Source organism: Sorex araneus, chromosome 1 (genome assembly GCF_027595985.1).
Source record: "Sorex araneus isolate mSorAra2 chromosome 1, mSorAra2.pri, whole genome shotgun sequence".
NCBI lineage: Eukaryota > Metazoa > Chordata > Mammalia > Eulipotyphla > Soricidae > Sorex > Sorex araneus.
Window position 1 is genome coordinate 69,821,443 of NC_073302.1, and position 5,587 is coordinate 69,827,029.

Here is a 5,587-nt window from a genome sequence, read left to right on the forward strand (position 1 = left end):
TAAACGGAAGAGTAAAAGTGGGCTGATGAGTTTGGAGGACTAACCTGATGCCTGAAACCTGTCCTGGTCCTTAAACCTTCCTTTTATCCAGAAAACCTGTTTTCTGCAGAGTTTCCAAACTAATGCAGCTGCCAGTTTTAAATCACTTTCATCATTGCCACCTGTCAACCTGAGAATATAAAGGGTTGGCTTCAGGAGGGGATTTGCCTGATCCTTTCAAGGCCTGGCCACGGCAGCAGTAGCCTTGAACCTCTGCCTTAATTTTGTTTTGTTTTGTTTTGGGGTCACATATGGCAGTGCTCAGGGGTTGCTCCTGACCTTGCTTGTGGGGGTACCATGTAGGATGCCGAATTCGAATCAGCATTTTGAATACCTAAAATGTCTCTTTTTAAAGACTTTCAGTGGTGGTAGGACATAGCATTAACACAAGTTTGGAAATAAAAGTACTTCTTAAAGAAGCTGGTAAGATGACTAGTAGGGAGAGAAGCTGACCACTCCGCTAGTATGGTGAACAGGCGATCCAGGAAAACAAACAAGGAGAGTCACTGGGAGACTGTCAAGTGGGCTCTTCACCATGGAATTGCCAGACTAGAAAGATGCTCACTTAGAACTTGAGACCCCCCCAAGAGCGAGGCCAGTAAGTCTGTTAGCTGTTTTGCTGTGGTGGCTGCACGGAAAACAAAGGTTACCTCAGCTCTCCATGCTTACAACAAACAGTGGTCAAGACAACCTGTCATTTGCATTTGCTTTCAAGACAGTATCTCTTTGACCAAGTAAAGGTAGGTTGCTCAAACTATCTTTTGTTTCCTTCTCTGATGAAAGGGCTTAACAATGCCGAGATTACCTGATTATTTTGAAGTTAAAATATGACAAGGCCTGTGAGAGCCAGGCAGTAAAAGCTCAGTTCCTGCTCATTTTGCTGCTGCAGGCTCTATTGGTACTGGAGTGTGAAGTGCCATCTAGGAGATTGCCAGGTGAGTCAGTCCTGATAGGAGAAGCCATTAATTGCTGATGTGTCATTATCTCTCTGTACTAAAGGTGCTGGGATACATCTGAGAGCATGTAACCTCATAAAAACGCCATGTGACAGAAAGTACCACTAAGTGATCCGCAGGAGATAACAAGGGAGGTTGCGGAAGGAAGATGACTGTGAAAGCAGGCCTTAGTTCAGTGGCCGCTGCTGGTCCACACCAGGATGAAATCAGTCACTAACCAGGCCACGGTAAGGTTTCATTATGCGACTGCTAGTCGGATATCGTTACAGACATATTGCAGTCTAGAACTTTACAAGGGGAGATTCCTCAGTTAGTGTACTTTGAGTCATGCAGTCCTGGCCTAGTCTTCCCTTTGTGATTCAAGATACAACCTCCGCTGACTTCCACCACAGATAGTGGGGAACAAGCTAATGAGCAGTGAGAATACCTGGGCTCCAGATTCAGCTTTCTTGCTGTAGGAGAGATCATCAGGATTAAGATGGGTGTGTGACTAAGGAAGAATACCTGGATTGTGAGTTTTGTGTTAAGCACCAAGAAAGAGGCTCAGTGCTCCTTAAAATGAATAAATCTTAGAGATGGCTAAGATCTTATGCTCTTTAAAATACTTCTCTAAGTCCTTTTCTCACTTATTTTTTTCATTTCTTAGTGCTTATTATTCCAATTTTTTGGTATACCTAAATGTCAAAGTGAATGCATACAAAATCTAAAACAACTTATAACATGGTACTGTTATTGGCCAGTGACATCTCTGCCTCAGTTGTCAAATGTCATGTGCATTCTTGCAGCTAGTCAATAGCAGCATTTGTTATGTTTACAAAGCCTTATGAAATACTCAGAGCAAGAAAAGTCACAACCAAAAATGAAGCGTGATCTAGACACAGTCTTCCCTAATCACAGAAGACAAAGTGCATGAATTAGATTATTATACAAAAGAGTGGCATTATAAAGTTGATATGGCAATAAAGAGAGTTACTCCACTATTAATATTAAATACGGCAAGGCATGTCACAAAGGCTTTCAAATTATAGCTGTCTTGGGAACAGGGCATCTTTGATCTAGGCCAGTGTATGATATACTGAGGCCCATGATCTGCAACAAAGCATGTTTTGTTCAGCATGGCTCTGGAGATGCCACCAACGCAGATGGAAACATCTCACAATTGAAATGGTCAGTTCACGGCTCTTGTGATTTGTTTTAATGTCTCAATATCGGTAAACTGAAGACTGTCCACCACCCCTTGTTTTATAAATATCACCCTTAATCAGTTCAGTCTCAATTTCCCCACTGGTGGCTTGTTCCTGGTGGGCCAGCATGTACTTCTCACTTAGCTAGTGCCTTTTCACTTGCAACAGACTGTGATGGCGTGAGGGACATGTGGCTGCATGACTGCCTCAGTTTTCACGTTAGAGGCAGGTTTATGATCTGCCCATCTGTCTCCTGCAGCATGATTGTCTATGTTGGTGATGGATGATTGGTGCAGTAGGGACTGAAGACAGAGAAACAGGTCTGAGTGACTTTCTCAGTCCCGCTCCTGAGAGTGTCTCCAGCTTCTCTGCTAAATTTACTCAGTGTCTACAGCTTTCAGTTGTTTCCATTTTTTATCTTTGACCCAGAGTTTATTCTGCATCTCCAGCTGTTTGGCTGCCACCTGACTTTCATCTTGGTTCCATCATCATGCCTTGCAACCTGTGCTCCAATCTCTTTATCAGAAAACTGTTGCTGAAGTTTTTTTGATTCTGTGTTTTAATTTCCTGTTACAGATTGCTTTATCTTATGTTTTCTCTAGAATTTCAATCTTATATTCTAAAGTTTTGTTACTCTTCAGTCCCATTTCCAATTTTGGTTGTGATATCACCTTTTCTTTTTCATTTAGTTTTTCTCGAATGTAGTTTTCTTTATTTAAAAAGGTACTGTCAACAAAGTTCTAAAATGTATTGCTTGTTAAACCCATTGACCATCATTTGCCCCGGTGATGTCATTTCTCTAATGTTTCACCCTACTGCAAACCACAACACTCACTTGGAGAACAAAAGGGAATGCCCTGCCACAGAGGCAGGGTGGGGTGGGGGGAGATGAGATTGGGGGTTGGGAGGGATACTGGGTTTATTGGTGGTGGAGAATGGGCACTGGTGAAGGGATGGGTTCTCAAACATTGTATGAGGGAAATACGAGCATGAAAATGTGAAAATCTGTAACTGTACCCTCATGGTGACTCACTAATTAAAAAAATTAGAGAAAAAAATCCCCTTGAGCTTCCATGAACTTTTGTGAACTTCTTATTAATATATCAAAAGAATAAGTACAGTTTCTAAATGCATATCAGATAGATGGTAATAAGTTAATATGCAATATAAAAAAATGTTTCAGTTTGGGAAGAGTCTGCTCATCATTGGTATCCAGAATCCCATAGGAAGGTAACGTAGGAAAACTTCGTATAACCACATCTGTAACCAACAGTTCATTTCCAACTGGACCAACATGAACCTGGCTTCTGTACGGTCTTCCAGCTGTCAAACCACATATAGCCTTGTCTACTCGTCTTATCAGTTCAACATCTTAAGTCATTTCTGCAAATCTCATGACTTGCTGGCTCTCTTCATAATCTTCAGCCTTTGGCTTCACACACACAATCATGGGTAATTTTCCTTCCCCATCAAAGTAGTTCTTGAACAGATGGGTTAACTTTGAATCTATATGGAACCATCTTGTTCCACATATTTGATTCTCTCTCAGGACCTCCATGCAAGTCCTCAGTGTCATCAATGACTGATCAATGTTACCTGCTTCATGTAATCTATTTCCATCTGCTTTTGTCAGGTTCTTTCACTTTCAGAGATCTACCAAGGACTGCTGGCTTATAGAAATTTGTTCTTTTTCCTGCAAGAGATTGTCTCTATCTGCATCCAAGGACGCATGAACCAACTTAATGTTGAACATGCTATATGAACGGCTGGACTCATGATTCAAGTGTGTTCACAATACGTCTCTTTTGGCCTCCTCAGAAAACTTCAAAGGCCTCCTCTGATTTCACTTCAACTCCTGTTCATCCTTCAACAAACATATTATGGTTCTTCATGGAGCATTTTAGATTAAGGAATTTTTGACTTTATGGGATCAAATAGCACCTCTTCCAAAGGATCATATATATAATTGTAATATGTCCATGATGTTCCTGTCATTAGATTTTAAAAAACATGTCATTTATCTTGAGACAACTCTATGCTATTGAAGATCAGATGTAAGCAAGAGGAAGCAGTCCTCCTTCCCCCAGAGAGCTGGTCATTCTGTGTTTTCTCCACTTTGAGTCACAGCATGTGTGAAAATTTTTGCCATGAATGAGGTTGTCTCCTAAGGGATTAGCCACAGCATCAAAGCGCTCCTTCTGAGTGGTATGTTCCGAATACCTGTTTGAATATATCCTGCATCTCCTAATAGTCACCATTTCGGTTGAGCCTGCAATCCTCAGGAGTGTGCAGGTGTTACTGATCACCTCTATGCAGCACTCCTGGTCAGGAAAGGTGAGTGGGCGTACCTGGCAGTACGCCCCAACTGGGTCTTTCAGAGTTGTCTGGGATCCTTTTTTCACTATCAGTTCCCTGGGTGTCTTTGTTCTCTCATGCTGGCTTCATGGCAACAGTTCCAAGTGGTCCAGGGTGAGGGTGTGTGTGCGAGGCTGACCTCAGCTGGGCGTCGGGTGGGGACCAGGAGAGACAAAGGCAGCGGCTGCGGGAGATGGGGGCGACCTGGGCGAGGTGCTCCTTGTTCTCAATTAAGGCTCCCAATAATCCTCTGAGGTTGATGTTTGAAATCTGCATTGACCTTGCAGGGAAGAAGTATAGATCATTAAGAGATAGAGCAAGAATGGACCAATGACTACAGGACTTCGGGTTCAGGCTCTTCAACCTGACTTAAATGAACCCTGCAAGAAATAGAGGTTTATTTATTTATTTATTTATTTTTTAAAGTAGACATAGAACTTATTTATTGTAGAAATAATGGAAAAACCATAGAATTCTGCATATATTTAGTATTCCTCAGTGAAGGAAAAAGTCAAGAGTTGTATTTTTATTTTTTCACTCAATTCCTCCTCCTCAGATTTTCCTGTTTGCAGGCTTGACTTCACAAGGTTTTAAAGAGCAGCTATAATAACTAAAATTCTTTTTTATTTATTTATTTTTTATTTTTTATTAGTGAATTACTGTGAGGGTACAGTTACAGATTTATACATTTTTGTGCTCATGTTTCCCCCATACAAAGTTTGAGAACCCATCCCTTCACCAGTGCCCATTCTCCACCACCAGTAAACCCAGCATCCCTCCCACCCTCCCCAGTCCCGTCTCCCCCCACCCCACACTGCCACTATGGCAGGGTATTCCCTTTTGTTCTCTCTCTCTGATTAGGTGTTGTGGTTTGCAATAAAGGTGTTGAGTGGCCATTGTGTTCAGTCAATAGAGGTTTTTTTTAAATAAAATTTATTTAAGGTTTTTAAACATATATTTCTAAATAAATATTTAAAATAAATTTAAATTTAAAATAAAAATAAATTTAAATTTAAATATTTATTTTTACAAAGCTGTTCATTGGATTTGATT

The 5,587-nt window shown here is 41.0% G+C and overlaps 1 pseudogene; it reads right to left on the bottom strand.

The window, feature by feature from the left end:
* Positions 1–2,163: 2,163 nt before the first annotated feature.
* LOC101537949 (kinesin-like protein KIF23) lies at positions 2,164–4,437 on the bottom strand (annotated as a pseudogene).
* Positions 4,438–5,587: the final 1,150 nt, after the last annotated feature.